The sequence below is a fragment of the Pinus tabuliformis genome, chromosome 7 (genome assembly GCF_031772625.1).
Source record: "Pinus tabuliformis cultivar Carrire ecotype Pingquan chromosome 7, CPIR1, whole genome shotgun sequence".
Classification (NCBI taxonomy): domain Eukaryota; kingdom Viridiplantae; phylum Streptophyta; class Pinopsida; order Pinales; family Pinaceae; genus Pinus; species Pinus tabuliformis.
In genome coordinates, this window is record NC_142293.1 from 2,072,009,323 (window position 1) to 2,072,017,088 (window position 7,766).

The window sequence follows — 7,766 nt, forward strand, 5'->3', positions numbered from 1 at the left end:
AGCGACTGTGGTCTTCTTAGATTTCTTCCCCATTTTGCTTGAGTTTTCTTCTTTGGATGAATTCTGCACAGAAGTGAGAATAAACGTAACACAGAGAATTGGCAATGAAAACTCCAATGTGATGAGATATATTGACCAATGCGTGGTGAGAGATTAACTTTTAAAATGGCTACGGATACAATCCATGGGAAGATTTTAGGACTTACAATTACATAAATGGCCGTTTAAAACCTGCCAATCCTTAAATGCCCATTATATCATTAATCGGCCGAATGATTCGTTTAAGTGTGCTGTAGATGTTTTGGCGGTTGAGCGCAAGTGAATCATTGTTGGACAAATCAAGCTTTTAATATGAATTGATCGTAATATCCCTCCATCTTAACGGCTTTTTGAAATCTGTGCTTTATCGCAATCGGCCATCAGGAAAGCTTAACCTCTTATATTGACACCTTTTGAAACCCCGGTCGCCGATAGCGATATCGCATCGAATCAGGAGTATTGACATTATATGAGACATGGATAGTATATCGCCGATTGCCGATAGCGATATCGCATCGCATCGGGGCGAATGGCCTAGGGGCGCTTTAAGAATGTGCATGGAACATTTCCGATAACCGATAGCGATATCGCATCGGCGGAAACCAATGTGCCATTTACTTATGTTCCTTATGACATTGCGATATGCGATCTTGCGATCGATTTATCGCAATGATAAAAGATTGATTTATTTACATAAATATGATCAAGATGGGTTTTTCAAAAAGGTTTTTTATAATGTTTTCATTTGATTTTTGGACCTTTTTAAATAATACAATATTGATACCAATCAAAATCTAAAGGGACCCATTTCATATGATAGTTTTGTGAATAAAAATAATATGAAATGGGGGGTTGTTGTAGAGCACAACATGTTCAAAAATAAAATGAATGAGGAAGGACATGTTATCAGAAACAAGCAAGACTTGTTTGCAAAGGCTATTCACAAATTGAAGGAGTTGACTTTGAAGAGACATTTGCACCAGTGGCCCGTATGGAAGCTATCAGGATGTTCTTAGCATTTTCTTGCTCAAAAGGATTCAAAATCTATCAAATGGACGTGAAATCAACATTTCTAAATGGGGAACTCAAGGAGGAAGTCTACATGGAGCATCCAGAAGGCTTTGATCTGACAGCAGGAAAGGACCTAGTCTGTAAGTCGAAAAAGGCTTTGTATGGGTTGAAACAAGCTCCTAGAGCTTGGTATGCAAGACTGGATAACTATCTCCAACAACAAGGCTTCAAAAAGGGAGTGGCTGGAAGCAATCTATACATAAAGAGAGATCAAGGTAAGTTACTAGTTGCTCTTGTTTATGTCGATGATCTGATTTTTGCTAGTAATAATGATGAAATGAGCCATGAATTTTCTCAAAGCATGGCAAACGAATTTGAGATGTCAATGATAGGTGAACTGTCCCACTTCCTTGGACTTCAAGTATCTCAAACCAGAGCAGGATTGTATATATCTCAAGCCAAATATCTAAAAGACATGCTCAAAAAATATGGAATGGAGGACTGTGCACCCATGAGCACCCCCATGACCACAAACTGCAAACTGAGCAAAGATGATGACTCCCCTCTAGTAGATGCAACTCATTACAGGTCAATGATTGGAGCCCTCCTATACTTAACAGCTACACGACTTGACATAATGCAAGCAGTAGGAATGGTGGGAAGATTTCAATCGGCTCCCAAACAATCTCATTTATTAACTGTAAAAAGAATTCTCAGATATTTGAAGGGAACCTCTGATTTTGGTCTCTGGTACCCAGAGAGTTCAACATTGACTGTAACTGCATACACTGATGCTGATTGGGCTAGAAATATAGATGATCGGAAAAGTACTAGTGGAAATGCATTCTTCCTAGGAGACTGTTTGGTATCCTGGCTCAGCAAAAAACAATCATCCATATCATTATCCACAACCGAAGCCGAGTATATTGTTGCAGAAGACTGTTGTACTCAGATACTATGGATGAAGGAAGCGCTAAAGGATGTAAACATATGTACGATCAACCAATTACTGTTTATTGTGACAACACTAGTGCTATCAGTCTCAGTAAAAATCCTTTGATGCACTCAAGAACCAAACATATACCAATCAAGCATCATTTCCTCCATGAGCAAGTAGCTGAACAAAACATCGCTCTGGAATATATAAGTACTAAGGAGCAGATAGTTGATATTTTCACTAAACCTCTTCCTCGGGAAGCATTCGAACACTTGCGACAAAAGATGGGGGTTATTTCTTTATCATCACTCAAATCTATTCATAAAGATGCAGCAGGACAGGGGGAGCAACTTGACAGGGGGAGTTCGTATGCATTCCTTTGCCATTGATGTCAGAGGGGGAGAAAGCAGAAGAATATTTCCATCGATAACAAAGGGGGAGATTGTTGGACACAGATTGTCATTGATGTCAATATGGCAATATTCAAGAGGAGGAGACAGAGCATATCGGAGCTAATTGGAGCAAACCATATCGGAGGAGCCACATATATCAGGGCAAGAGGAGGCATATTGGAGGAGTGCCAGAGCAAGAGGAGTCATCGGAGGAGCTATCGGAGCATATCAGAGCAAGAGGAGCCATCGGAGGAGAAAATGAAGCAAACAAAGCCATATATGCCTCAGATAACATTATCGGGAGCTGTTCGGGCGATCAAAACCCATATATGCCTTCATTAATACTATCGGGAGTTGTTCAGGCAATGGAAACCCACATATGCATGTATTAATGCTATCGGGAGTGTTTGAGCGCCCAAAATCTACATATATGCATTTATAATAATCAAAGGCATTTTTCCTTTTTGGCGGAAACAACACAAGTTAAATGTGTTTCGGCACATATGGACCTGATGGCATATATATATATATATATATATATATATATTATATATATATATATATATATATATATATATATATATATATTATATATATATATATATATAATATTATATATATATATATATATATATATAGATGTCGCCAAATCGGCGATCGGGGAATGGAGAATGGAGGATGCGATATGCGATGGACTTGATATGCGATTTAGCACTGACCGTCCGATCTGAAGGAATAATGGACGGCGGAGATCTAATCGGCAATCGGCATATATATGCGCATCAGAGGAGTGGAGCCTTTCGGAACCACGAAGTGAAAGCTCCGAATTAACGGAGCCGAAATATTATGAAGCTAGTATAAAGTAGATCGGGTCCGGAAAGGGCCTTTAGCAGTGCAAAGTTCCAACTTCCGGAGCCGAGTCCCTTATCAAGTGGAGTGTAAATTCATATCGGGTCCCAGAACTCTTGTATCGCATCAGAGCAGCGGAGGTAGCGATCGCCGAAATCATCCGGAGCCGAAATCATATTAGGGAGCAGCCTAAAGGGAGATCGGGTCCGCTAAACCTTCGCGTTACAAATCCGCCGAAGCGAACCTGACGATATCCCGGACCCGAATTCAATATAGAGACGGGAGTATAAGAAGGCGTCGGGTCTGTGTTCCGTCGGAGGATCGGGACTATTGTTTACAGCGAGTGCCGATATACATCGGACTTGAAACCAACATAGAAGGGAGTCTAAAAGGGCATCGGGTCCGCACCTCGTCGGAGGTCAGGACTTAAGAGTTATTGCGACCACCGAAATCCAGACCCACCGATAATTGTAAAGGCGGGTGCATAATAATTTAAGTCTGGCATTTGAATTAGAGCGGGGGTTTATAATGTTTTCTGTGTATTATATGATACATGGCCGCAGGGTTAAGGTATATATTAAAACCTGTGTGATGGTTGATTAAAGCGCTCGGTGATGGTTGATTAAAGGCTCGGTTGGTGGCTTCCGATGGTTGATAAAACGCTCAGGTGGTGGCTTCCGATGGGTGATTAAAACGCTTGGGTGGTGGCTTCCGATGGTTGACTAAAACGCTCGGGTGGTGGCTTCCGATGGGTGATTAAACGCCTCCGATAAAGCCTTTAAGGTATTAACCACAGGTCAAGGGCCGAGTTTTATTTAAGAAAGGGGAGTTTGGGTTTTTCTACTCAGATTTTGGAACACTTGTATAGACAGAAGAAGCAAAGGAATGGAAGCCGAAGTGTCAAGCGATCAAGTGAGGAGGAAGCCAAAGAGCCAGCATGTAAGAGGAAACGAATGGACAGGGGCATGGAGCATATAAAAGCAGCAAAAACAGAGAACTGTTGTGGTTGTTCGTGAACGGTATAACCTGAGCATGAGATAGGGAAATCAGCAGAAGAAAAGGGGGTAACAGAAGCAGTGTAAGCTGAAAAGAGCGTAGCAGCACACCAGTGTATACCAAAGAGGTTGGAGCCTCAAAATTGAACAGGATTGAAGTCCTTGGGAGTTGGTGCTCCTAAGTCCAAGATTGGTGTCTTGGAAAAATAGAGTTGTTGCTCAGGAGGTTGGAGCTTCACCAAAGTCCAAGTTGGAGCTTGGCAACCAATTGTGACAATCTATTTATTGTATTTATTTTTTTGCACAGTTATATTAATAAAAGCATTTATTCCTGCTGTTCATTTTGTGTTCTAAACATATATGCTTTAACTAGTAAAAGAATAGTGAGAAAAAGAAATATTGATTCACCCCCCTCTCAGTATTTCCAACAGCAGCGAAGGCTGAGGATCTTGTACATGTTCATTCCAACCTTCGCCTTCTATCACATTCTAGTCCAAAGTATAAGAAAGGTCCAAGTAGGATGTGGGATGTGGAACTTGAGATATCTGACTTAAACATGACATTGAATGCCATGAATCACCTTAATCTACTTGAGGATGCTACACAATAAATTCCTAATTCTACGGTAACTTTTAACATTCCTATACCACCATTGTCTATTCATGATGTAGAGTTGTAATATGCAGATAATGATGATGTAGACCCATTTCAAGATTTGTAGACAAACCTACTTTATATTATCATATTAATAAAGTGATCAATAATGAAACACTCATTTTGCATTTATTACTATCATTTTTGTATAAGGAAAGATGTATCATTTCAGTGTTTAGATTCATAAATTATTTAATAATTTTAGTTCTAATGTTGTGATTCATGAATGTTTTTGATTTTGAACATCAAATATGTTTTCTAAAATTTAAAAAATATTATTATATATTTTTCCACTTGTCTTATCCTCGCCATATCTAGATCTTGTGATCCAAAATGGATTCAGTATAGCCTCCAGATCAAATTCTTCAAATACAAGTGAAAGTGGGATCAGGTTTAAGTGCTCGTTAATACGAGTCCAACGGTGTAAATAGCATGTAAATCCGAGTTCGGATGAAGAAATTAGATCAACAGGACATGTGGCAACTTGGGAAAGAGTCACAGGTTATTGATGATGTCAGTACAAAAGGTGATGTGGAAGTCTGTGATTGGTTGATACGATAGGAGATGGGATCAACGAATGAGAGTGGAGATCGTCTGATCAAAGGAGATTCGTATCATATCGCGTCAAAACATGCAAGCAAGTTATCCTTGAAAATAGATGCGATGAGATTATGCAAAAGAAGTTAAAATTCTTTGAGTTCCAACAAGGGAGTGATAAGTGGTTTATCGCATGCCTTCAAGGTAGGAAATGTTTTTTCAAAAATATAAGCGATTCCACTTAGTGGTCAACGCATAGCATCCCAAAACCGATTTCTTGCATGCCCGCGAAGAATTAACCGATGTGCTAGTTGTAGCGCGAGATCACGCGACAGCTGTCAGATCCTATAGGATAGATCGATGGTGCATATTATCTGGAGTAGTTAATTAGTGGGACACGATAACCATCATATTGTTTGATCTCGAGATCAGTGCCAGGAAAAGGCCGGGTGGTCGGGGTCCACCCTGCGCCACCGATCATTTGGTTAATACTCTATTTTTAATGTAAACTTATTATCCCACGAGTATCGTAGTTTGTAACTAAACATGGTATATTAATACCATAACACAAAAAAAGTTGACAAAGTGTTTTGTGAACCATTCCAGGGGGTCTGGAGGTCATAGTGATCATGTACGGTCGAGTGTATACTCGTTTCGACTCGAAAGCTCGAGCTGAACACAACGGTGAGATCCATTTTCATGTTTGAGACTCTTTTTTGAGCTCACACCTATAACAACGATTTGAAGACATAATTAAGAGGTCAACACTAGAAGCGAAAGGACTAGGAGACATAGCCAGGAAGTCTCGTGAACTCCGTTATCAGCTTTGGTTGTGTTGATGTGTTTTGAATGTGTTTTCTAATTGTTTAAGCGTTTATGTTATTTGCAAGCTTTTCGATCCATTGCACTAAGTAACATAGGAAACTTCACACATAGTCTATTACACCTTTTTCAATATTGGATCAAGTGGTATCAGAGCATAAGGTTTTTTAAGGTTTGACAAGCTTATGTGGATATTTGAATGCTTACTAGGTTGAGGCTTGGATGAGGTGAAGGTGAACTTGTTGAGGCGAATCTATAGATTGGAAGGGTCTTTTCACAAAGAAGAATGGCAGATGAAACTCCACTTGGGTCAGAATACCAGTTCTTGGATAGTTTCATGATGATACGTGCAATGGTGGAAGAGATGTATCATGAGTTTAAAAAGGGAAAAGGTGAAGGCACTTCATCACCTAAACCAGACAAAGGAGTAGAGGAACCTTTTCTTTTTGCCCCTCCAGATAAAGAAGATAAAGGAAAAGGAAGAATGCCTCCTCCACCATCTCCTCCATCATCATTGTTATCACTAGAAATTATAGTCCATGTATATGATAATTGTCTATAAGTTTTTGAAGAGTCTTGAAGTCTTGTAAATAGGTTTGTTAACTTATGTCAATTTCAAATTTTGAAATTCAAGAGTTATGAATGAAATTCGTGTAAAGGCAAGGGCATTAGTCATCTTCCATCATGGTTAGTTATGTCATGTCATGTCATTGGTACTTGCGCAGTTTCGCAGCGCGGGTATGATCTCTTAGGTACTTGCGCAGTTTCGTAGCGCGAGTGTGATTGGTCAGTTCTGCTGCTAAATAATGTTTGCGTGTTTTCGTAGCGGCCCGTTTGTCAGCGATTTCGTAGCGCATTCCTTTAAATTTGAACTGCCCGCGCTACGAAATCGGGGTTTCGGGCTATTGTGCAGCATTTTTCCTTGAATGTCTAATCCCGAGAAGTAGTGAGTCACGAGTCCGGTTATGATTGTTTCCTCACACCATTTATGTGTCATGATTAGCCATTACTTTGCCATCAGGTCTGATTTCATTGAGTTAGGTGTCAGTTTGGAGGACGTTATAGGAAGTGGTCATTCCATAATGTGTTTTTCATAACATATGAATGTCTTCTGCTCTATGAAAAGCGTGAGCTTTATTCTAAACAGACTACTGCAAGCGAGCCTGATTTCTACAGCCAAAGAGTGTTTTCGTGCTGCAAACCACCGTCATTTCCTTGTGTAGAATTGTGCAAAGAAACATGGAAAGAAAGGAGCACCGTTCGGGTAGATGTGTGAGAACAGAGCCGGAGGGATTAGATGTAACCCTCAGGGATGAGGAAGTAGCAAAGGCGTTCAAAGGTGCTGGTTGTTGGCGGTTTTGTGAAAAACTCAAAGGTGGACATGCAGAAGTGATCAAGGCATTTGCAGTGAACTTCACGGGATTAAATTCAAAAGTGGCCATGCTGGAGTTTCCGGTTTCCCCTGAAGTCATTTCTACAGTCACAGAAATCCCAAGAGGTGGCCAAGAATGGTTCAAGAATTTCAAGTTT